Source organism: Mus musculus, chromosome 5 (assembly GCF_000001635.26).
Source record: "Mus musculus strain C57BL/6J chromosome 5, GRCm38.p6 C57BL/6J".
Classification (NCBI taxonomy): Eukaryota; Metazoa; Chordata; class Mammalia; order Rodentia; family Muridae; genus Mus; species Mus musculus.
Genome location: NC_000071.6, coordinates 11,106,493 through 11,133,764, shown reverse-complemented (window position 1 = coordinate 11,133,764; position 27,272 = coordinate 11,106,493). Strand labels below are relative to the sequence as shown.

The 27,272-nt window shown below is 37.9% G+C and overlaps 1 long non-coding RNA gene and 1 pseudogene across 1 annotated transcript; one reads left to right on the top strand and one right to left on the bottom strand.

Moving 5' to 3' along the window:
- Positions 1-1,283: 1,283 nt before the first annotated feature.
- Gm8879 lies at positions 1,284-6,243 on the bottom strand (annotated as a pseudogene).
- A 1,066-nt stretch (positions 6,244-7,309) lies between these two features.
- Positions 7,310-23,965, top strand: 4930558F17Rik (RIKEN cDNA 4930558F17 gene). Its single transcript, NR_126451.1, has 5 exons — positions 7,310-7,425; positions 11,645-11,690; positions 15,330-15,549; positions 18,661-18,791; positions 23,693-23,965. It is a non-coding gene; the product is annotated as an RIKEN cDNA 4930558F17 gene (long non-coding RNA).
- The last annotated feature ends 3,307 nt before the right edge of the window (positions 23,966-27,272 follow it).

Sequence of the window (27,272 nt, the reverse complement as noted above, 5' to 3'; positions counted from 1 at the left end):
TATTTCTATTCCATTAATTGGACAGCAGTCATCTGGAAGAAGCTCTTCCTCAATATACTCCCAGATATGCTATGGGAAAAAGTCAGCTGCACCTGTGTCTCCTAGGTTCCCCACTTGCACGGACATGCTCTCTACCAGAAACATGTGGCCACAGCTGCAGGCTCCATTCACGGTGGCTGCTCTTGAGCTTCCTCCCCACATTGCTCATATTGATACTTTTGTTCTTACTAGGAAGGTTTCATCAGCCCAACACAGCCTACAGGAGGCCAGACTCAATTCTAAATTTTAAGGATATGCGTAATCTACATGGTCATCCTAGATTAGAGGTGAAAGATCTGCTCTAAAATTGAAAATAAGGGATGCTGGGGTATGATCCTGAGTACACAGTGAGCAGTGGTAACACCAGAGCCCTGCATACATGCCAGGCAGCCTAGGAGAATGAGCATGCACAGCTCAAGCACCTGCACCTACACATCTCCTGAGATTTCTCCACTTACTTGGAGGTGATCCAGTCAACCTAATATAGCACATGCACTAGAAGGAGAATTGGTACCTGCAGAAGGTGTGGGGATGCCTCACAGGTTAGGGAATCTACTGCTCTCTCAAAAGACCCACATGGGTCCTAACAGTCATGTAAAACAGGGGTTATTATTCCTTTTTCTGGCCTCTGAGTTTACTACACTCAGGAAGTGCTGCAGACATACAGTAGGAAAAACAAACATTCACATAAATAACAATATCTCTAAACAGCACAAAAAACAATCAAACCAAAAAACCACAGGAAATGTGTGTTCAAGAACAACATCATCTACCAAATGACATTTCAAAGCCTGACTTAGAAAGGCATTATCTCTATTGTGTGGTTGTCACTGATGCTGTATTGCAGGCAAAACTGAGGTACATGGCTCTGGCCTTCCTGATTTATTTCCTATTCCTTTGGGAATGTTTTTATTTCCTCAGCAGCATTAGAGCAATGATTGTATATTAATCAAAATCTGGTCCACAGTGTCAGTCAAGAATGTGCTTTATAGAGTGCTATAATTTAGGTGTAGGAGAATACATAGCAGCATGGATACAGTATGGAAATGATTGCATCATAAAGTGTGTTTCCATGGGGTAAGCCACATTATCCACAAGAGACCATCTTCTTGTATACCCCTTGGTGACATTTACTTCACTCTGTAGCCTAGGCTGCCTGACACTTACAGAAATCCATCTCTGGCTGTGGGATCTAGGTTTACAGGAGTGGAGAGGAAACCTGAATAAGGAAGATGGTCTTAGAGTCAAGAGTTGTAAATCAATTTTTATTTACTAGAAATACAATGTTTAATAAACAGGCTTTAAAAGTACAATACTAAAAAGAGATGAAAAGAAAAATTCAACCATGAAAACCAAATAAGAACATATAACTTCAGCAAAACCTAAAAACTAAATAAAACAATAAAGAGCAAAACTTTAACCAAAACTTGAACAGAAAATGATTGTCCATCAGCACCCTTTCTCTGCATATTAAGGAGTACAGACCTACAGCCTGTATCTCCTCTTGGACTGCTGTTGGAGGAGCAGTCACCTCAGTTGTTTCTCAAGAGGTGTTGCCAGAACAGGAAAGGGAACAACACCCTGAATCAGCTGGCTCACTGGCTTCCTCCCATTCACACCGTGTAAATGTACTGAGTGTAATAAGATTCATTCAAGGTAGACTGTGGATGTTGGGGATGGAGTTCAGCAGGGGGCTCCTGAGGTGGAAACTCATTCTGCAGGAGGCTCTCTTCCTGGGATGTGGACATTTCAGCTCTTGCTGGAGTCGCTGAGTCCTAGGAGAGGAAGGCAGTTCTTAAGACACAGGCTTGGTGGAGACCTAAATGTCATCTGTCAGACTGCTGTCTCCCACTACCTCAACAGGACAGTTAACAATGATCTATTAACTGAAACCATTGCTGTTATATACATGTAGGGCAAAATGTCAAACAACACTCACAAACACATGGACTGGCAAGCTGTCACTCAGACTTCTATGCTTGCAAACCAAGAATTGGACAATAGGAAGAGACCTCATTGGATTGCAAGAAGAAAGGAGAAGCCCACCTGCCCACTAGATTAATGACCATGAGAAGCATTCATTTGATATTTGCATTTTGATTTTAACCCTGGAAGGTTCTTCCCACCTCAAGTCACATGACCCTTGCATGACCTCTGTCCCAGGACCTAGATGCTGCTCAATGCTCTGCATACCATCCCACTTATCATGAACACATGCAGAAATGTGGCATGTTATTCATCTGTCACCCTTTCTAGACTTCAGATTAAAGCAAAGCAGCAAGGTCCACTTGCCAATGATTTAGTTTCTCACAAGAGACTAACTTCCCATAATATGTGTGTATAAAAAGGGCAATGAACAACTACATGCCAAGAGGTGGGTGACTGTTTGGGAGTGTGGATTAGAAAGGTGGTAGGGGAAAGCAAAGATGAATCCAATGGGGCAAATGGTGTCAGACAGTATTAGCTTGAGTGAGCTGCTTGTCCCTACCTGAAGTTGTTGGGTCTCATGGTTGCTGGTCTGCTCCTGTTTGTCCATTCAGGTTCAAGTCAACCAAATATTTCTCAATGAGAGCCCAATCAATCTCTACTTCCTTGTTCTTCTTGTTCTGTGTGATGGACATCTTAAGATTCTTCTCCATCAAGAGCTGGCTATGTAGGTTTCTGGAAAAAACCTCTGCATAGTAAGATCCTGCAGCCTCCTCCACTCATTCTTATGTATAGGCTCAATAATCCCACCAGGACCCAGGCTCCCATGAAGACATAATACAATCCATCTCAATAAATCAATGACAGCTGCACAAGCAGCAAACAGCCATTTCAGAGAAGAAGAAATCATTGCTGCAGTTGGAACACCAATAAGGGTCCATGTCTCTCCAAAAGAAAGAGGGATCTCCATCGATCATTGACCGCCCAATGCATTAAGGCAACATCAATTAGTAGGGTGCAAATACCGTCAGAGTAGATCAGCAGAACGAAAGGGAGGGCATCTATCCTTGTGTTATATCACACTCAGCTCTCTAAAACACTGCCTGATAACCAGACTCTCAGTAATGCATAATAACTATGCACAATCACTCTTCTACTGAGGCTTTTAAGGATGCCTGGACAATGCTGGGAGGGGTAACAGTGTCTTACGGATTTATGAAAACTGAGTCTATTATCCCAAGGCACACTGATGGCTAAAGGCAGAACGGGCAGAAGCAGAACTGCGGACTCTCCAGTCCAGAAACCAAGGAATGCAGAAATTGCCATTCCACTGTTGACTTGCTAACTGGTACTTACGTAAAGTAGTCTATCCACTTATTGAGCTCCTGGATATTCTCTTGGGCCTCAATTATCCCCATCTCTAACTTATGCACAGAAGACAGGACCTGGTTCTTCGTTGATCTCAGTTGTTCATAGAATGGATTTTTCTTCTGGGTGGGCTTGGTCCTAGGAAGACAGAACTCCATGAACGTTGGCGTTTAGGAACACATTTCTCAGGCTGAGTGCTGGACTACCCCAGCCATGGAAAGCCCATTCTGGATTCTATATACTGGGATGATCTTCAGCTTTGAAAATTTGTTATCCTGGTCCAGGACAGCAGAAGCTAAGCATCAAGATGGAGGGTTTCCTGGCTCCCTGTGTTCATGCAGTAGGGTTGGATGTAGCAGTCTAACCAGCTATGCTCTCAAGAGCCTAGGCCCAGGTCTTTGCCCACCAGAAACCTGTGATTACATTTTTCCTGTTTTCACAACTGGGGTGGTAAATCCTGAATAACTTATACCATAGAAACAGACCTTACACATAATCCTGGAGTTGTGATCAGACATCAGCACAGCTTTATAACATGCCCAAGGGATACAAGTGCATGGAAAACTGTGACCACATAGGCAAAGAACACTGTTAAATAAAGTGGGAGCTCTGAGACTTTAGCACTAACATCACCTTGAAATTGTTGTGAAGATGAATCCCCACACCAAAACACAGACCCCATAGGTTCCCAAGTTTGGGGGGAAAATTAAACTTACAAAAATCATGCACATGTAGGTACATGTGCACACACACAGTCTCACACACTTGAACACACTCACACACTTGAACACACACACACACACACACACACACACACACACACACACACACAGGAGAAAAGGAAACAGAATGAGAGACACAGACAGAAACAGAGAGCACAATGCGATGCAAAAGAAATGTATGCAGCATTACTGTCTTGCAGTATAAGGCAACAAAGAGGAACAGGAATGAGCCTCAGGCCTTCTAGATATACACTGAGAAGGAAAATGTGGGAACAGGCCCCTCTAGATACTACGAGGAGCTTCTAAGCACTCAGGCACCTGCCAGGCAAGTATAAACACTCAGCATACACTCAAATCACCTAGAACCTTACAAAGCCACATCCTGTCAAGTGCTTTCCAAATGCATGCTGGGAACTCACTCTCCACTGCCTCTATCCCTGAATTCTTCATTCAGAATACAAGTCCTTCTTTTCTACTGGAGGAAACAGAAGAGTCCATTTCTTATCTCCCTCCTGACCAAGCTTCAGGTTCTGCCTCTCTGCTATGAAGCATTCATGGACATGAGGTTGGGCATAGGGACGATCTGGTGGTACAGCTTCATAGAACCCACCTCCTATAAAGGATATGATGAATCTGACATTGAAGACCCCAGACTGACACCACAGGGTTTGGAGCAGTGCATACCTATTGTAATTGGAACTCTCTTTGAAATCGATCAGGTGATCTCTCTGCTCATTTCTCAGCTGGATGAGGAGGTGCAGCTCTGTGGTCAGCCTCTCTTTTTCCTTTTTGAACTCCTTCTTACTTAGGTCAGGTGCAGTGGATGATGTGTGTCTTCGAGCCCCTTTAGGTAGAAGAATACAAAAATACTTTCATGTGAGAATTCAAAGAGTGTAGGCAGACCACCAAAAGAGAGACAATGCCTGGAAACTATTGACACCAGAAAGAGTTTGTTCTGGGCTTGAGATGCCTCCACAGTGGGTCTCAGTTCTACCAGTACTCTAGAGAGACCAGGAGATGTAAACAGCCAGGTGTTTCCTCTGTCTCCCTAAACATGCTTATTATTACCAGAGAGATGTCTCCCTAAACAAGCTTATTATTACCAGAGAGATGTCTCCCTAAACAAGCTTATTATTACCAGAGAGATGTCTCCCTAAACAAGCTTATCATTACCAGAGAGACAGCTTTCTCAGGATGATTATCAACTGAACAGAGTGTAATTTGGCTTCAGAGCCATCAGTCCCGTGGTTTCACAAGTCAGATGGTAAAATCACAATTCTCAAGTACTTTAGTGCTTGGAGATGCTCAGATCTCCTACCCAGTTATGCTAGGCCCAGGACTTGGGCTTCAAAAGTCACGCAGTGAGAGAACATGGTCAAAATACTATCAATTGCCCCTACTGAAACACCAAACACCCAAGAAGTAGCAATAGGATCCCTTCTCTGTCTGGGTGTCTCCACTCTGACAGGTCTGTGGTTACAGTGTAGAAATGCCTGCCACTCACAACTGGTGATTAAGAAAGGTAAAGTGGGAACTGTCATGGACAGGATGTCAGAGTCATTCTGAGAACATGAGGTCATGGGCTGGAACACAATTCTCTCTATTATACTACTCCCAAATAGCCACTGAAGTTAAAGAGCCCTGAGAGTGAAATACAGTCATGCCCTTCCCTAAAAGGGCATAGGTTAGACACTCTGTGACTCCTGATGGCCTCATTGTGTCGCCATGTAATACACACAGTACTCAGTGAATGTAAATACTTAAGAGTTCTTAGCACAACAGTTTTGGCCTTGCCAGCTCCTGCTTAGGGGATGGAGAAAGTAATGTTCTGAAATCCTTGATGTTCAAGAATTTTGATAATTATGGAAATTCTTTGCTACCCTGGGACTCCAGTTCCTGATCCCCATTACTAGAAAGGCCATCTCAGGCCACCCCTTCCAGGGAGCTCAACATCCACTTCCCAGGACTTACTCCACATTCTCCAAGTCCACCTCCTTCGTCCTTCATTACTCTCAGATGGAAGGCCAGCACCCTTCCTCCTCTCTCTGGTCTCTCTCCCATCCACACTGGCTCTCCCAAAAAGATTGCAGAGTCGAGCAAACATGTTCACCAACCTAGTGGCTAGACACTGAGTGAGAATCCTATATGAGCTTGTTGCTACAACACTGGTGACATCACAGGAGATGCCAAGAACTCTCCAGGAGACAATAGAGTTTCCAAGAAGAGATTGCTGATGTCATGGTCTACAGCCTTTGACTCCCTGCACATGTTCATGTGTTTCAATACCAGAACACTTGTCAGAGGGCTTGATTTCTATTCTATAAAGGAGGGAACTTCGCTGACTTCTGTTGCAGGATATTTGATTGCATTTTAAACCCCAAGATTGTACTATTTTCTGAAAACAAAAACAAAAACAAAAACAAACAAACAAACAAAAAACCCCAAACAAATAAAAACCCTTTTTATAGTGTAGCTCATCCCTACCACAGACTTTTAACTCAAGAGCTGTCTGTTTACTGTACCTTCTTGTCTGGCTCAGGTGTAGCACAGACCTTTATTGCAAGATAAAATAAAGCCAACTCCAGGTCAAGAGGCAGAAGAATTAACCAGTTGAGTGGGAATGAAAACAACTAAACCAAAGGAAGGTCTTTAAGTTCAAGGATATTTAAGACAGTGTGGAGAGAGATAAAAAATGCATTCCTTCTTAGAGGTCAGCAGGGCAGGAAGGTCAGCTGGGTGCTTTTCCTGACTCTTTGAGCTGGCTCCTGAGTCTTCATTTGTAAAATGAAATGCGTTGCATATGTGTGTGTGTGTGTTTTTTTTAAATGTATTTATTAGTTATTCCATTCGATTACATCTCACATGATATACCACTTCCTGGTTACCCCTCCACCAATCCCTCAAGCCATATCTTCCCTCTCCTCCTCCCCTTCACCTGGATGAGGGTGCTGCTTCAACCCACTCACCCTTTCCTTCCCTACTGCCCTCTACACTAGGGCATCAAAACTCTCCACAACCAAGGGCCTCACCTCCCACTGCTTTCAGCAAGGCCATCCTCTGTTACAATGTACCTGGAGCTATAGATCCCTCCTTATACACTCCTGGGTTTGTAGTCTAGTCTCCGGGAACACTGGGTGGTCCTGTCAGCAGTTGTTGTTCTTCCAATAGAGTTGCAATCCCCCTCTACACTTCCAGTTTTTCCCCAAGCTCCCCCAAGGGGTTCTGTTAGCTCAGTCTAATGGTTGGTTCCAACTGTCAGTTGCTGGCCAGACCTCCCAAAGAACTGCCACTCCAGGTTCCTGTCTGCAAGCACCTCTTGACCACAGGAACAGTGTCTGGTTTGGTTTCTGCAGACAGGATGGATCCCCAGGTAGGGCAGTCCCTGGATGGCCCTTCCTTCAGTCTCTGCCTCATTTCTTGTCCCTGTTCTTCCTTTGCTCGGGAACATTTCTGGGTTAAAAACTTTGAGATGGGTGGGTGTAACCAACCCTTGACAGAGGGCAATATCGGGGTGGGGGTAGGCAGAGGCACAGCTATCCTCTGGAGTTGGTCTCTACAGGTTTTATCTTCCCCTTCACTGTGCATTTCTGCTAAAGTCATCCCCTTTGTGTCTTGGGAGCCTCACGATTCCCTGATGTCTGAGACCCACAAGAGGCTATCCTCTGTTCCTCACCCCCCAACCCCTACATATTTTTGTTCAATTTCCTGACCCTTTTTTTTTCATACTCTTTTTTTCTTGGCCCTTTGTACCTGTCTCCCCTCCCTTTCAGTACCTTATACTTGCCCCCATCCCCTTATTTCCTTCCCTTCCTCTGTCTCTCCTAGGTCCCATTCTACCTCCATCTCATATGATCATCTGTTCTCCCCTTAATGAAGGACTGAAGCATCCATACTCTGGTCTTCCTTCTAAGCACCATATGTTCTGTGGGTTGTATCATGAGCATTGTTATTTTTGGGTTAATATCCACTTATCAGTGAATACATACATGTGTGTTCTTTTGTGTCTGGTTTACCTCACTCAGGATGATATTTTCTAGTTTCCTTCCAATTGCCTTCGAATTGTATGAAGTCATTGTTTTTAATAGCTAACTAGTACTCCATTCTGTGAATGTACCACATTTTCTGTATCCATTCTTCTGTTGAGGGAAATCTGGGTTGTTTCCAGCTTCTGGCTATTTTACATAAGACTGCTACAAGCATACTGGAGCAGGAGTCCTTGTTATATGTTGGAATATTTTTTGGGTATATGCTTAGGAGAGGTATTGCTGGGTCTTTAGGTAAAACTATTTCCAACTTTCTCAGGAACCACCAGATTGATTTCCAAAGTCGTTTTACCAGCTTGCTGTCCTACCAGCAGTGGAGGAGTGTTTCTCTTTCTCCAGGGCCTGTTCAACATCTGCTGTCACCTACATATTTGATCTTAGCCAATATGACTTGTTTGAGGTGGAATCTCAAGGTTGTTTTCACTTGTATTTTCCTAATGACTAAGGATGTTGAACATTTCTTTAAGTGTTTTTCAGCCATTTGTGATTCCTCCGTTGAGAATTCTCTGGCTCTGTATTCCACTTTTTAATAGGGTTATTTAGTTCTCTAGAGTCTAACATCTTTAGTTCTTTGTACATTTTAGATATGAGACCTCTATCAGATGTAGAGTTGGTAAAGATCTTTTCGCAATCTGTGGATTCCCATTTTGTCCTATTGACAGTGTCCTTTGCCTTCCAGAAGCTTTTTAATTCTATGAGGTCCCATTTGTTGATAGTTGATCTTAAAACATAAACCATTGTTTTTCCATTCAGAAAGTTTCTCCTGTGCTCAAGTATTCCAGGGTCTTCCCCACTTTCTCTTCTATTCGATTCAGCAAATCTGGTTTTATGTGGAGATACTTGATCCACTTGAACTTGACCTTTGTACAAGGAGATAAGAATGGATCAATTTGCATTCTTCTTCATGCTGACTGCCAATTGAACTAGGATCATATGTTGAAAATGCTGTCTATTTTCCACTGGCTGGATTTAGCTCCTTTGTAAAAGATCAAGTGACCATAGGTGTGTGGGTTCATCTCAGGGTCATCAGTTCTGTTCCAATTCTGTACCTGCCTGTCTCTGTACCAATACCATGTAGTTTTATTACTATTACTCTGTAATACAGCTTAAGGTCAGGGATGGTGTGATTCCCCCAGAATTTCCTTTATTGTTAAGAATATCATTTGCAAGTGAAAGATCTGTATGACTAGAACTTCATATCCCTGAAGAAAGAAATTGAAGAAGAACTCAGAAGATGGAAAAATATCCCAAGCTCATGGGTCAGTGTAATTAACAGTAAAAATGGGCATCTTACTAAAAGCAGTCTACAGATTCAATGCAATCCCCATCAAAATTCCAACTCAACTCTTCATAGAGTTAAAGAGCAATTTGCCAATTCATTTGAAATAACAATATCCCAAGAAAAATATTCGAAATATTTTGGTTAGAGTCACACCAAAATTTTTTAAATTATTTGTAACTATTGTGAGAGTAATATTCAATGGAGTGATTGTCTTTCGAATTTTTAGAGGAAATCCACATGGCTCACTGACAGACATCCAAAGAAGTGACATATCATTTTTGTTTCGTTTGTCTTTACCTCTCTTCTTCCTGAACTTTAACTGAAAAGCACAAGACAATCAATGCATATGAAAGAATTGTCCATTTCATGTTGATGATAAATTGAATCATGGAAAGTGTATGCATCCTCTTGCGGTTTTACCCATTGTAAAGAATATTAAATTATTTCTGTCAGGATGGCTATATTAGTTTAATGGACCTATTAGGAAAGGACCATCAATTACTTCTTTGTCATCAATACATTGACTCCTTTTCACTAAGACCATTAGATTCTCAAGCTACTCAGATCTCCAAGCAGCCGTCTGGTAGATACATTCAAATAATGTTAAAATTATACTTTGAAAACATTTTTGAAAAAAAAAATCCTTTCATCAAGAAACCTGTAAATTTGAATCTTGAAAAAATCTATCGAATGTATTTGTTATCTATCATTTTTCCATCTATCTATCTATCTATCTATCTATCTATCATTTTCTTTTTTATTGTTGTTCACTGATACAACATCTACTTTTAGACACACTTATTTTATTACAGAAAATACCACATTATATAGAGTAAAATCTATTTACTATTTCATTTCTGAGGTTGTGTTTAGATCTTGGCAATTGGGTAAAATGACACAGTGGGGATGGTGAGTAAACATCAATAGGACATGCCAATTTCAATTTTTTTGGTATTTATTTGGTTGTTGGAGGGCTGGCCTTTATGTAAATTTTAATTTTGTTTTCTGAAGTACCTTTTTAGTGTTTTAAATTTTCTTGTAATTTTATTACCAGCACATGTGAATTTCATTTTGCTAGTGTATTGCACCAGAATTTATCTAAAACATGAATTCATTATTTTGAAGTCAAGTTTTTCAAGATATAGAGGTAAGGTTTATAAACAACTAAGAAAAAAATAATTTCATAGCATTGCTTTGAAATATCTATGTAGTCTTATCAGAAAGCAGTTGGTAGCAAATATTTCTTCTGTCACATGAGGTATGCATACACATGTCAGTCTTACATCTTCTTGGTTATGGCTATTTTAACAAGTGTGAGATTAGAGTTCATTGGGATTATTACTTATGTTTATCCAAGACACTGTATAATCTTTCATGGGTTTTCTGTATGTTTGTATGATTTCTTTAGGAGGTGTGATGCCAATCCTTTATACACAGATGTAGGCTTTATTATTAAAAAAATAAATTACATATTTGAATTAATGGTCAAATTTGAAGGTCTTGTGCTCTGTTGTGTACATCTTACTCTGCATAAAATTCAGAAACAAAACACATTTTTCCTTTATCTTTTCATATTTTTTTTTCAATAGCTTGGGCATTTCATCGTGGAAGAGGGGGTAGAGCAATTCTAGCAGATTTTGCCTCCTTAAACTATTAGAAAAGTTACAGCAGTAAGCCTCAACAGCATGGCTGCCTATACATAATCTGAACAAGGACAATCAACAGATGTACTGCTGTCGAAGGGAGAAGAGTCAGGAGGCCTCAACCCTAGAGAAAGAATTCATGCCAACTAAGGGATGTTGAAAGTGAGAGAATGGCCTTTCAAGGGAATACAACACCAACTGGTTATTTAATGCCACGAAAACACATATAAAAAGTAACATCAGTTACTAGAGACTGATCAAGCTGTATTTATGTATTAAAGAATACCACCATTACCCCACACTAAGGCCAATAACAATTAACACAAAAAGAGCCCATGAATTTGAAAAAGAGTAGGTGTGAAGATGAAGTTTATGGAGGAAAGGGAAGGGGAGATATGATATACAATTACTTTATCATTTCAGGGACATAAAAACTATATACAATAAAAAAGAATGAAGGGATTAATTTGGCTTGGAATTCAAAGGTGCAATGCATCATCAAGGCAGAGAGGTCATGGACTCAGAAATCTCAGGCAGTTGGCCACTCATGAAACTGTGGTCAGGAAGTCGTGACACCGAAATGATTTATTGTGTTTTGCTATCTTACTTCTCTTTTTTCAGTGTGGGATCCTCTCTGATAAAGTCATTTCTCGCACAGTGAGAGGAGGTTAGTCTACCTTTTTTTTTCTTTTTTGTTTTCTCTAATGTATTTTATTCTATTTTTATTAGATATTTTCTTCATTTACATTGCAAATGCTATCCTGAAAGTTCCCCATACCCTCCCCACATCCCGTGCTGCTACCCACCCACTCCCACTTCTTGGCCCTGTTGTTCCCCTGTCCTGGGGCATATAAAGTTTGCAAGACCAAGGGTCCTCTCTTCCCAATGATGGCCGACTAGGCCATCTTCTGCTACATATGCAGCTAGAGACACAAGCTCTGGGGGGTACTGGTTAGTTACCTGGGGATACATCCCACAAATCAGCCACCAAACCCAGACACTATTGCATATGTCAGCAAGATTTTTCTGAAAGGACCCTGATATAGCTGTCTCGTGTGAGTCTATGCCAGTGCCTGGCAAATACAGGAGTAGATGCTCACATTCATCTATAGGATGGAACACAGGGCCCCCAGTGGAGGAGCTAGAGAAAGTACCCAAGGAGCTGAAGCAGTCTACAACCCTATAGGTGGAACAACAACATGAACTAACCAGGTTTGTCTATCTTAATTAACCTAATCCTTATAACCTATTACAAATTAGTCTAATATCTTTACTTCAAGGTGATTCTATATCATATTAAATTTTCAGGTAATATAAACATTCCCATTTATAATATCTAATTTATAACACTCTACAACTACTATAAGTAAATTTGAAATAGCTTTTCTGGAAGAAAGATGCTAAGAACTTCACTTCTCATTTTTATAAAGTAATTCTTTCCTTCAATCAGTAGTCCTGATTACTTAGCATCATTCTCTGCTCCCTGAAAAACTGTACACCAGCTCCCTCTATTTTACACCTCATAGACTTATTGATAATTGATTTAAAAACCGTAAAACACCATGGCCATTGTTCAGTCAATGTTCAGTCATGTTTGTCTGCAGTTAGAATGAGAGAAAAGTGTTCTCCTCTGAAACCTGTGATCTCAATTTTCTTTTTTCTTGGTAGATTATTATATCACACTTGTCTCTTGACATTTGTTGAAACATCTCAACCAAAAATAAATGGTCTGCTGTACATACACCAGTAATATTGTTACTTACTAGTTCACATTTAAAAGAAAGCAAACAAATATCCAGAACTAAAACATTTTAATGTCTGTTCTAATATTCTATGGGTGGCAAAATAAATATTTATATGAATGGTAAAAATGAAAGTTATTGTCAAATGACAGAAGGCCTTAATCCAATAAAGATTTTACATTGTTTTTAATTTTCAAATTTCAGAATTATTTATAATAAAACAGACAAGAAATTCCTTATACATAGTACCTTAGTTACATTTCTAATTCTGTGAAGAGACATTATGATCAAGCAACTTTTCAAAAAAAAGTGTTTATTGGAATTTAGAGTTTAGAAGCAGGATCCATGATCATCATATTGGAGGAGATGACACTAGCTACATAGGCATGGTATTACAGAAGTAGCTAGTAATTTACATCTTATCTGCAAGTAGGACGGAGAAAGAGAGAGACAGAGACAGAGAGACAGGAGACAGAGAATGACAGAGAGACACAGAAAGAGACAAAGAGTGGACCACAGACAGAGAGACAGACAGAGACAGGTAGAGACAGAGAAAACCACAGAAGACACACTAACTTCCAGAGAGAGAGAGAGAGAGAGAGAGAGAGAGAGAGAGAGAGAGAAGCTAACAGATCATGATGTGTTTTTTTGAAACTTCAAAGCTCATATGCCTGTGACATATGTCCTCCAACAAAGCCACAACTCTTTCCCAAAGAGTCCCACTAACTGGGTCCATTGTTCAAATGTATGAATCTATGGGGCCATTATTATTCACACCACCATAGATAGGAACCCCACTTCATACCTTGATATTTTTGTTTTGTTTACAGCTGATTGAAACAAAAATTGACAATGACCTCAAAGCCTAGTCTTCAGAAGCAGGTGTTTTGAATTTGATATGTTGTTTTCCAAAAGATCTGTTAAGCATTGACGTTTTTATTAAGGATGAGGTCTGAAAAATTATAGATGACAATATGTAATATTGAAAAATAATTTAGTAAAACTGTGCATGGGGAAATGAAAGATATATAGAAAAACTAGTGAACAGAATCTATGAGACACAGAAGTAAAGAAGCCTGCCTCTGCCTCACAAGTGCTGTGATTAAAGGCATGTGCCACCACGCCCGGCTCTATATTTTACTTTTATATATATATTTTACTTTTAAATATATATTATATAGCACTGGATCATCAGATATTCATGTTCTGTAGTACCAGGAAGCTTTTGTGAACTCTGAAAGACCAATCAGGAGAGGATCTGATACAATCACACAAGAGTCTTCATATATATATACATATATATGCATATATGTGACTTATATATTGTATATATATACATTTTATATAGTTTATAATGACTTTTATATATTTTATAATGAGATGATATATCTCATTATATATATATGAAAGAGAGAGTGATAGACATAGATATACATTTAAAACGAACATATATCAAAATTGCACTTGAATAGTCATTTTCAGAAAAATGAAAGCTCAGACAGTATGTTATCTGAAGATAATGGTAAATAAATGCGTGCACAAAAGTTACTTATTTCTTAAACAAATGTTACTAAATGACTCACTGTAACTTAAAGTAACAATAATAAACATGTCACATAGGATTTATGGTATAAAAAGAAATAATTCAATAGAATTATTCATAATCATAAAAGTTAACAATAAGGTAAATGGGATGATATGCCTTTATTAATATAAATGGGAAAATTAAGTATCAGGGAATGATACACAACATTAATTTTAAATATTACTGTCAACTTGGGAATCATAATTAGTGATACAATCTCCAATTATGTAATTAATCATGAAAAGTAAATATAGTCTATAGTCTTAAACAAATGAAATATAAAATTGAAGTATTACTATAAATTTGTGAAATTTAAAAAATAAGTTTCTGTGTGTGTGTGTCAAGAGAGTTACACTTAAATCCATAAAGAGCTTTCATTTCTCACTCAGTAAAATGTCAATAGTTAAAACACACTACCATCTATGAAGATGAATTCTGCAACAAAATGAGATAGTGACTAGGCAATATTTTTTGGCCTTTCTTTTAAAAGCCAAATGTATTTTGGTGTTTTCAAAAAGGAAATAAAAGTAGATGTGTATCACTGACGTTCACATACATTTACAACTGCTTTATTTGTAATATATTTCAATTGTAGGAGCAACATGCAGACAAATAGGTAAGTAGAAAGACTAATACATCAGCAGAAATCAGCTGCCTCACACATGAGCCACAATGTGCACTGATCTCAAATACAACAGGAATCAAACGAAGCCAAAGCCAAGTATCTGATACCATGTGATCACTTTACATGACAACATAGGAAATGTAAATTAAATTTTTTTTTGTCACAGATAGTAACTTCCTAATTTTTTAAGGTGAATATATGGGAGCTAATTACTTGAAAGAACTCAAGAAGAAATTTCTAAAGTGACAGAAATCTTCAATTTTTTTGTGATGACTGTGATATATTTACATTCTGTTTCCACCAAGGCAACCCAGGCCCAGAAATCATGTATTTTCTCTCCTTTCATGGTGATAGCATTGGATCATCAAAGATTCATGTTCTGTAGTACCAGGAAGCATTTGTGAACTCCGAAAGACCAATCAGGTGCCGATCCGATCCGATACAATCACACAAGAGTCTTTATTCACAAGTTCAAACTCGGGCTTAAGTCATGCTGACACACAGGATGGTTTTGGTGGATAAAAGCCCCAAACACTCCTCAGGACAAGATTTTATAGGAAATATCAAGAGAAGGGTGAGTGTTTCTAGTCTGGCTAAGCATGTAATTGGGGGTGGGGCTACTATGGTCTTCATCATAATTGGCTGGCACTAGAAGCCAAACCATAAACTTAACTTCATGACTGCTGATTGTTAGGCAGGGAGGGCTTGTAATATGGAGGTGCAAATTTGTTGGGAGAATAACCTGGAGAGACAGGTCTTGTGTGTGTGTGTGTGTGTGTGTGTGTGTGGCGGCGGGGGGGTGGTGGCAGGGGGGGTGGTGCCTGGAAATTGGTGCCAGGCACTGGCCTGTTAGTTTGCTTGAGTTCAAACTTGGGTTAGGTTCTATAAGATGGAGTCTAAACCTGAAAAAGTTGGTCTCTAAGTTCTACTCGGAATACCGGGATAGTCTAGAAATTTAGTCAGGGGATATTTACGAAGAACAGAAAGACAGAAGACAGAGCACAGTAGTATAAAGAGTTAAGGGCAATAATAGAACGGAAATCATTAGATTTGATAGGAACTGGAAGGCAGGGTGTTAGCATTCTGTCTAAACTCCACCCCAAAGTTACCTGGCAAAGGCAGGTAGGCCTGACCCACTATAGAAAGGGGTGCTCATCCCCTACTTCTCCTCTTGTTCCTTTCTTGCTCTCTTGGGATCTTGCTCCCTTACTCTTCCCTCTCCCCATCTCACCTCCATGTAGTCATGACTGGCTTCTACTTCTCTACTCTCTCTCTACCTTTCTCTGACTCTACTACTCTCTTAATTCCCCTCCATATACCCTGAATAAACTCTATTCTATACTATACCTTCATATGGATGGTCGCTCAGTGGGAAGGGATGCCTTGTCATGGCCTCGCTGTGACACCCCCTTCCCCCATACCTGACTATGCCCCCATAGAACATATTCCTTCTCTACTTAACTTTTTATAAACACATCACAGGGTAAACAGGGAATATTGGGAGGAATAATTAACACTCATGGTCTTTTGGAAAAGCCACATGGAACTCTGCTACTATAAGAATTTCATAAAATATATCCTTCTATACATGCAAAGATTTTATGGGGGAGGCCATATTAAAAGTAATTTCCCCTGATACCAGATTAAATACCCAGTTGCAGGAATGGGTCACCTCTTGGTGAAATGTTAGTAAATAGGTTCATAAAGAAAGACATCCCCCTCCCTCAAATTAGAGAATATTCCAAGTAGTGGCTACCCTCTGGAAATTGACAGTAGGTCCCTAACGCTAAAACATCACATATTTGAATCATAGAACATGTAGACATTAATCTGGTACTCAACTTCAAGCTTCAACTCTACTGTCTTCAGTGCTATGGAGGCTGTTAGAGGAGAACTGTTAGCCTCAACCTCACCCAGATGTGAGCTCTTAAAGCCACAATGACTGGATTGACAAATTAGGCCCACACTTTGAATGGTAACATACATTTCACTGGAGTACCCAAACAAATGTTTGGATTAATGGCCTGTTCCATGAGATCAAACCTAACCTTAGAAATATTAAGTACAACAAAACTTGTGGCTAGGTAAGTCAAAGTTTCTAGTGGAGAATGAAGTACTATTATTTTGTTTAATAGATATAGTATTAAAACCACTCCCAGTGACTTTCTCCTGTACCCGTAGATCAGAGACTCTCCGACCTCTAAAGAAAAGCCTCTATTTGTTGTAGTAGGTAGTAGTTAATACAGAGCCTCAAGCATTTCAGCAGGAAGAATAAAACAAGGTGTCTAGTACTCAGCTGTAAATCAGACATTTATGTGTCATATTTAGGCCCAGCAAATTATCTAGAAGTGGGCCAGAAAGCTTAGAAAGGCCAAGGTTGTAGATAACATCAAGAAAACTGTTTTCCAAGCACATGGAAAATAAACATATGCATTCACAATTATGTGACAGCACACATAAGGTATGCAAAAATTCCAGCTAGGAAAAACTACAGTGTACTTGAGGAAAGTTGGTATGTAATTTCACCACTAGCTGAGAAGCTATTAGCGCTTCCTAGCTATTGAGGAGGAAAAGCTAATATTTTGATATTATGACTCCTGGTAGACTCACCACACAACAGAACAGGGTTCTATTCCAAGGTAAGTTAAGTATCAAAAACTGGAGAAAGACGAAAACCAAGAAATCATCTCATAGTTGGGTAGGAAGGAAAAGGAGGGTTGAAAGGGTGTTAAATGATGGGCAGTCATATGTCCCAATATATTATGTAAAGTTTTCAAGGAATTAATAAAATATCTTTTAAAGCCTATGCAGGTACCATAATATCAAACAGTTAGAATGCATGTGCATTGTGTAATGAATTATACATTTAAAAAGTGGGAGTTAATTAGGCAATGAAGGTAATCTTGATGAATGAGGTTCATGCTTTTACACAAAGGTGCACAGAAGTCTCTGCCTCTGTCTATGTTCCTCTCTCTGTCTCTGTCTATGTTCCTCTCTCTGTCTCTGTCTATGTTCCTCTCTCTGTCTCTGTCTCTATTTATGTTCCTGTCTCTGTTTGTCTTTGTCTCTATCTGTCTCTGTCAGTCTCTGCCTCAGTTTCTCTTCCTCTCTCCCTCCTTCCCTTCCTGTGCTTTAGAGTTTTTCTCCATCCACTCTTCCTTTATTCTCTCACCCTCTCCCTTTCTCCACATACTTATCTCCTTCCTTCTCCCTTTGCCCTTTTCATTCTCTTCCTTTTCTCCTTCCTTCCCCTACCATCTTCCTTCCAGTTTTTTTGTTCTGTCTATTCCAATACCTCTAGCCTCTTCCTTTATACACCCTTTAGTTTCCATTTTCTTCTTTATTCTCTTGCCTCCCTACCTTCTTACCTTCTTTTTTTGTTTCTTCCTATTCCCATTCTTCACCATCTTTGCCTCCTCTGACATCCACTTCCCCTCTTCTCTTTCTTCTTTCCTTTTATATATTGGCCCCCACTTTTTTCCTTATTTTCAATGTTTCTCTTTCTCTATCTTTTCTTCCTTTATCACCTGAGGAAACAGTAAGGCAATATTTATGATCAGAAATATGGCTTTCAATAGATACTTTTTTACTTCAGAACCTTTGTTTTTTGATAGAATACATACCTACTTATAAGAAAAAAACTGTTTGCTTGCTAAATCACCTACTCAACAGTATTCCATTACAGCAACCAGAATCTAGCACTTCAGAAACAAAGTACCAGAGAAACAAATGGACAGCAAACATCAACTCTGAAATACATTGTCTCTGATCTATGCAGCTTGGATAGTGAATTTCTTTCCATAAATAGTTAATAAGGTATGTTAAAAATATGAGTGTATATATATATATATATATATATATATATATATATATATATATATTTGAAGTAGTTACATAATATCCATTTTACTTGTCATGCTTTCATTGATCGACCTGTGGAGCTTGGTCCACTCATACTATTTGTGGGAAGCCATTTGAAAATACTGTGAAATTTAGGACAAATGGGTATATAAAAAGCTCTTATTTGGTGTAGTTTCAGAGACTACTTTGTAGCATTGGTGAACTATCAAGATCATTTCAAAATTAAATTTATATTTTATTCAACAATTATGTAGTTATTTTTATTTTTTCCTGAAAAGATAGATTACATATACCATTTAATCTTAAAATTATTTTAAAAGCATATATTTCTTATAAAATTTTAATTTCTCTTTAATTATTTTTGAATCCATCAAATGTAAACGGTTTCAATAAAATTGCAAATGCTACAAAACCCAAAAACCCAACCAACTACCAGATGGAACTTTTCTAAAAGGTGAAACAGAAGTATTTGGACAAATTTGCTAAGGATTAAAGTTAACTATGCTGAGAAGGCAGAAGTAGCCAACCTTGAGGAGATTAATATTCTCATAGAAAGAGAAAGTGTCCCATACATGGGAAAGATTAAGGGTGAAATGCCACAGAATTTGACTTGTGACAACAATTCTCTATTGTTTATATCTTACGGCAGCAGCTGATATATATATAACTCTTCTTTGGCTAAAACAAAGTGACTGATATAAATGGACTGTCCTAATAGACATTAAAAGCAAGGGACTCTGAAGGCTTTTCATGTTTCCTGGAGAAGGTTACATTTCCTCCTATGCTTGAACACATTTTTTTGACTAATTTCAAGATGCAATGTATTCAGATATTTTCTCTAAGCACTGAATTGCTATATTGAATTGGATAGTATTCAGCTTTATTCTGTCACCTCACATATGATAAAACTCTGCCTTGATTGAAACTGGAATCAGATGTGATAAAAACTAAATTCTTGCTAGCAGAGAGATAGCCATGCTTGTAACCCGTGTCAGCAGTGAGTTGTATATTGATATGAGCAAGTTACTGGAACTTTTGCTCATTTCCCTTTTTTGGTAAAGGAGAATATCAATGAAAGCCACACCACAGGGCCACAGAGCTCTTAAGAAAGGATGAAGAACCACTAGGAACAGTGTGTTTCTTTTGAAGTATTACTTGCTAAGTACCAGCTCTCACAAGAGGGCTATTTCCATGCTAGGTCACAACTCTAATATGCATGAAGTACACTATTGTGGCAATGCAAAGTTTTTCTCATACCTTTATTGTGATCCATTATTTCAACCCACAGTATATTATCTCCCTAAATTATCTTTACATTTTCCAAAAATGGGGTCGAATGATTTAGTGAATAATAGAGTAAAAATAATGTTCATGAGTCTTCAAAACTATGTGTTAATATAACGCAGGTATCTACTGTCTTTGGTTGAGAAATCCTAAGCCTGAACTTAATTTTCTTAATGCAGAGTATTAAATTAGATATTGCTTTCCTTAGATATCAGCTCTAATGACAAGAATAAACTGTTAAACCAATTCATTTAGGTAAGTGTATAAAATATCGATTTATTTCAAAATATCATGTTTAGTTACAAAACACAACTCAAGATAGCGTCTACTGTTATTTTAAATTTTCAAAATATTTTTAAAATTAATTTCGTGTGTGTGTGTGCACATGTGTGCATTCATTTGTGTGTGTGCATGTGTGTGTGCACGTGTGTGCATTCATTTGTGTGTGTGCATGTCTGTGTGCATGTGTGTGCATGTGTGTGTGTGTGTGCATGTGCATGTGTGTGCATGTATGTGTGTGTGTTCATGTGTGTGTGTGTGTGTGTGTATGCCCGCATTCGTGCGCATGTTTGTGTAGTGTAGTGTGCATATGAGTATAGAGTGCTCTAGCAGCCAGAAGAAGGTAATACATTCCCTGAAGCTTTGGATAAACATGGGAACAGGAACAGAACCTAGGTCCTCTGTCTACCAGCAAGTAACCTTAACTATTAAGCCATTTTACTAGCCCCATTATTTAACATCAAAGTTTTTAAAATATTTTATTCATTTTATGTTTTTGTATTTGTGGGTGTCTATGTATCTGAACATAGTGTGTGTCATGGAACACACATATAGGTTTTAGGACAAGTAGAGGAATAGGTTCTCAACTTCTACTATGTGGGATCCCAGGAACAAAATCTCTTTGCTATGCTTGGCAGGAAGTACCTTTGCCAATTGAGCCATTTTGCTGGCCTGGATTAGCATTTCCGTTGTATAAAGTGATTAAAATTAATTCTGACTTTCCACTGAATTATTGTTAAAGAACGGTAGTAGACAGCTCATAGTTCTTATGGAGTACCTACTACCATCACTCTGTTCAAGTGGGCATATAATAAACTGACTCCTAATAACTTATCATCAAAGAAGAATTTTCTTAGTGTTTTATAGATAGGAAACAACACAAAGACCCACAACTGGTCAAGGCATAGAGAGAACAAGAGGCTAAGGAATACTCAACACTAACTGGAACATATATATTACATCTCCTCCTCTTAAGGTTGAAAGATCATTGCAGAATAAGGATGTAGAAAGATTTTAATACCCAAAATTGTGAATCACTACAGCAAGTCTTTTTCTTTTCTTTTTTTTTTTAAAGATTTATTTATTTATTTATTATATGTAAGTACACTGTAGCTATCCTCAGACACTCCAGAAGAGGGCATCAGATCTCGTTACGGATGGTTGTGAGCCACCATGTGGTTGCTGGGATTTGAACTTCAGACCTTCGGAAGAGCAGTCGGGTGCTCTTACCCACTGAGCCATCTCACCAGCCCCCAAGTCTTTTTCAAGACACGTATATGGTACCCTCCTTAAATCTTCACAAATGCTTAGTAGGATCCAAACTTTCTTCTTTCTAGCAAAATCATATCTTTGTTAGTAGGTGGTTCTCATTGCAAACAATAATAAGAAATGCGAAGGATCCATGGCTTTTATTATATATTTGTAATTTGTCATTAATTTATAAAATAATAAAACAATAACAATAATTTATTTTTACCAAAAATACTCAAATGAAGAAGAAACTATTTAAAACTTTAAGATTTATTATTATTTTATGGGTATGACTTATTTTTTTCTGAATGTATGTACACACATCCTGTACATACAGTACCCTCAATGGTTACAGATATCATTTGATCTTCTGGCACTCTATTCATAGGAGATTTTGAGCAACCATATGAGTGCTGGGAAATCAATCCAGATTCCCTGCATGAGTAGTAACAAGTACCCTTAGCCATTGAACCATCTCTTTACGACAGAATAATTTTATTATATCAAAACATGATTGAAAATAGCATAATACTTGCATATGGTTTTCCATGCTCTAGCTAACCACGGGTTACATAAAATATTTGTGATACTTGGAAGTAAAATATGTTGTTTTATATATGAGCATAAGACCAAATATGAGACTGTCTCATTAATTAACTAATTAATTATTTATTACACATTACAAACATTGTACAGGTAGACAACTAACAAATTCTCCCTCTTGGTGAAAAACAGTCTTCATAATCTACATGGATATTGATCGACGAAGCACAGAAACTTCTCAGCATACCAATGCATTTTTGTCCTACTAGGCAAGACCAAACAAAAATATTCACTTCGTTTGCCCTTATGATATTATACAATACTAAAAGCAAACTAAACCACTGAAATTATGAGTGAATAATACATTCAGAAACAGAACATGTAGTAATATTTAATGACTATGTCTTAATTTTAATTGTAAATCTGAAGGAAATAAAATAAAAGCAAGCTTACTGATTTTATTTCTCACATGGCAAAAACTCTACTATTATCAAACAGGGGAGGGGTTTTCAAGGAAAGAAAAAAAAAGAACCTCCTATCTTAAAAATATTGGAAATCTAGCTTATTTCTATTGCTGGTTAGAGAGGGAAAAATTTTTAGAATTGGAATACTATTAGAAAGTCAATCAATGAAAATTTAATATTAAACTTTCCAGCTGAAAACTTTGTAATATAAGAGATAGAACTGCCCTCAAGACTTATGAGTAAAACTTAAGAAAATGAAGACTATATATTTGATCTGGTCCTATGTTAGCATGGGTGAGAATCTTTTGTTATCTTTAAAGTTTATTAGTACTGTTCAGACTACTTTCATTTTTTAACCATTTCTAGTGTGAATTCTAATACTATTTCAATAGAATAACCTAGCTAATATGTAGCTCTAGATTACAAAATATAAAGGCTCTTTTCAAAATGCTTCTGTAGGTGTTAAATTAATTCCAAATACATCTGTATTAACTTTTCTGTTAAGCTTTTTGGAATTGTAATACATTTTTGTTTATGGCATGAAATTCATTCAGTAGTTTGAGTACAAGTGAATATAAAGGGTTAACACAAAGCTGGAATATGATGGTGAGCTCTGGCACTTAACTAAATATCCTTATATTATGGTATGAACTATGTCAGACATTCTGCCTTTACCTTGCTACCAACAACATATACAAGCAAAACCCAATGAAACTGAAGAAAACAAAACAAAACAAGAAGATAGTGTCAAAATAATGCATAATTACGATTATTGGTAAATCATATCATTTTGGAGAATTACAATTGCCCACTTTCAGTGCTTCTTTTGCTTTATTAAAGCTTACAGTTAGATCTTTTGAAAACCCAGTTAGGATTAAATTAAATCCCAGAATGAGCTACATATGCAAAATTTTCTCAGACCTTACTGTCATCTTGCATTTTTTTTTAAAAATAAAATGTCTTAAACTGTCTTGAGTTTGATAATCCTACAAGCTAAAAAGAGGAATAATTGTGCCGTGTTTCTTAAATTTTCAGATTAAAATATTTGGTGCACAATTTAAAAAGAAAGGTCATGGGGAGGAATATCCAGAGGATGATACTTTGCCCGAGGAAAATGTACAGCTCATTGCCTACGTTAAATGACTCTGCAACTGCACAAGAACCTAAGAGATGGTACTCACCACTCTAATATAAGGAGCACACAGCCAAGCTTTGTGGTTATTTTTTTTTTCACGAATTGCTTGTTTTTTTCCCCCTAAAATGTTCAACATCAGTTAAACATTACCAGAAAATAAATTATTACTCACCATCTGTCTTAGAATCTGAGTATTATATTCCCCATTATAAAAATTTAGTAATCACAACCTTAGAAAGGGTTATGGAAATTCATCATTCATTTGATATACAGACAATACAGAATTCAAGAACAAAATAATCAGCACTAAATAATTATTGTTAGAAATTGCAATAACAAAACTTCAATAATACCTCATGGTAAAATGAGTAGTATTACTTTGCTTTTCATCCTGGGGTGGCAGTTGTAAAGTTAGTTACCATGGCACATTTACTCACAAAAAGACAATTCTTTAATATTAAGCAGAAGAAATTATGTTGGACACCGTTACCCACATTACTGCTCACAGTGATGGAACAATAAAAGGAGTGCAGAGAATTATCATAGGCAGTACTGTGCATAGAATAGAGGCAATAATACCTGTTCTATTATCAGTCTGTTCCTGCATACAAAATCCATACCATATAGTGTGCCCCGAATTCTACCTCACAATAATATTAATCAATTTAAAATCAGGACTTTATGGAACTGTTTTGGTGATATCAACTTAAGTTGATATTCAATGCCTTAATGCAGCTACCACTTTGTGTATCTCAATGGAACAAAGACCAGTACAATGTGGTTCTTCTGGCCTTGATTTTTCAGATTTCATGTCCCAGCTAGAAGAAATGACCAGTGAGCTTACTAAGAGTCTAGTCTTGTAATAAACTATAAACTTTTGTGCTAGAAGAATCTAAGGATGGAATTTTCCCAAGACAGGCACCAAAACATCCATTTAAGAGCATTACCAAACTCATGGTTTCACTACATATATTTACGTTTTGAAGGGAAAATATTGTCTTTAAATTCTAGCAGCCTCTGAGCACAACTTGAGGGATTTAAAAGTTTAAATGATTTACTGAGTTGATTTCCGTTGCATGATGGTGCCTTGGCAAGGCATACTTTCTTTGGTTGCCTGATTAAAATCAACTATTAGGTGAAAATTGGAGCGGGTCATGAAATGAGTGTGTGAGTGTTTGACCTGATTAATGATTTCAGTGAGCTGTGTGGTGCCAAACAGGTGCAAATATCCAATTTCTGGTCACATCAGAATGGGCTAAAGAGTTTACTCTTCTGATCTGCATGTACTCTTCACAAATGCCTACTAAATTCTACGTTGTTTGATTATAAATCCACTTAAAGATGTTTAGATTTAACTAATAAATAAATGTGGCTTTTTTTTTTTTTTTTTTTTTTTTTGCTTTCGACTAAAGCCTCCAATCTGTACCACAAACACCTCAGTCCCTTGTGCGTTCTATTCTTTTTTCTAATTTAATGCGGTTAATTATCTCTAAATCACACCTCCAGTTTATTCCCTTGTCTGACTTAGTTCTTCTAAGACAATGCTCATTAGACTCATCCATGTTTCATAAGGAATTATATACTTATTTTGTCATGTTGATACAAAGTTTTGCTACAGAGTCCCAGACTAGGTTGAAACTCAGCAAAACAAAACCACCTTGAACTTGCTATCCTGCCTCTGCTTCTGGAAGGCTGTTTCTATAGAATTGCATCAGTATCCTTGGAATATATATTGCCTGTTCTAATCTTTAGTGTTTCATGCAGAAATATTCTTTTGATATGACATTCTAGTGAATGGATGTGGTCCCAACTTCTTTGTCAACAAAAAAAAAAAAAAAAAAAAAAAAAAAAAAAAAAAAAAAAAACTGTGATGAGAATCCAAAAGACAATGGCAAGTAAAAGTACCATTTGAAGGAAGCTTTTCCTTCTTCCCCCACTAAGTGATTGATAAAAGATGAGATAGCTGGATAAACTAGACACAACCAAAGTTTACACTGAATTTCAATAATGCCATGAGTGCATGTTATCAAGTAAAGATCAAAGCATTATAGATTAATATGCTGTATGGTAGGAAGAACTTCTAAAAAAATTTTGTATTTCTTAAAGTAGCATCATTCTTTGCCTGTGGTTTCTCTTATAATTCCCACATTCTTTATCTCAAGAAAATTACTTAAGGAAATGCATGCTCTTTGAAATGAGTACTAAGTTCACCTCTCATTCATGTGTAGTACAGTCTTAGGGATGACTTTACTTTAAGATTAATTTTTACCCTAAAGTATGTAAGTACAAACCTATTCTCTGAGATTTACATGCAAATTCACTTACACATTGAATATATACAATCAGTATAATGTATTTCTATATCTCCCATACATTTATTTTTTTTAGCTGTGTAAGTTACTAAACAGTTTTGGCTATTAAACTTCAGTTAATATCACTTATTGCTGACGACAATAACTGCTTACTGATAGGAGCCTGGTATTGGCTGTTCCCTGAGAGGTTTTACAAGTACCTGACCAATTCAGATGCAGATACAGCCAACCATCAGAAGGAGCCCAGGGACCCCCAAGGAAGAGGTAGGAGAAAGACTTTAGGAGCTGAAGGGGATTGTAATCTCATAGGAAGAACAATATTAGCTAACTGGACCACCCAGAGCTTCCAGGTATTAGACCACCAACCAAAGAGTATAGAGGAGGGAGTCATGACTCCCTCATGATACATATGTAGCAGACGAAAGCCTTATCTGAAATAAATGGGAAGGGAGGACCTTGGTCCTGTGGAGGCTTGATACCCCAGCATAGGGTAATGCTAGAGCAGTGAAGCAGGAGTGGGTGAATGGGTGGAGGAACTCCCTCGTAGAGGCAAAGGGGATGGGGGAGAAGAGGGATAGGATGGGGGGTTTGTGAAGGGGTAACTGGTAAGGGGTACATCGTTTGAAACGTAAGTGAACAAAATGATTAATAAAAATTAATATTTCTTTTTTTTGATATTATATGGATTTTAATACATCTAAAAGTTATTTAATTTCCTCAACTTTTCTTTTTTTTCCATTTTTTATTAGGTATTTAGCTCATTTACATTTCCAATGCTATAGCAAAAGTCCCCCATATCCACCCACCCCCACTCCCCTGCCCACCCACTCCCCCTTTTTGGCCCTGGTGTTCCCCTGTATTGGGGCATATAAAGTTTGCAAGTCCATTGGGCCTCTCTTTCCAGTGATGGCCGACTAGGCCATCTTTTGATATATATGCAGCTAGAGTCAAGAGCTCCGGGGTATTGGTTAGTTCATAATGTTGTTCTACCTATAGGGTTGCAGATCCCTTTAGCTCCTTGGCTACTTTTTTTGGCTCTTCCATTGGGAGCCCTATGATCCATCCATTAGCTGACTGTGAGCATCCACTTCTGTGTTTGCTAGGCCCCGGCATAGTCTCACAAGAGACAGCTACATCTGGGTCCTTGAAATAAAATCTTGCTAGTGTA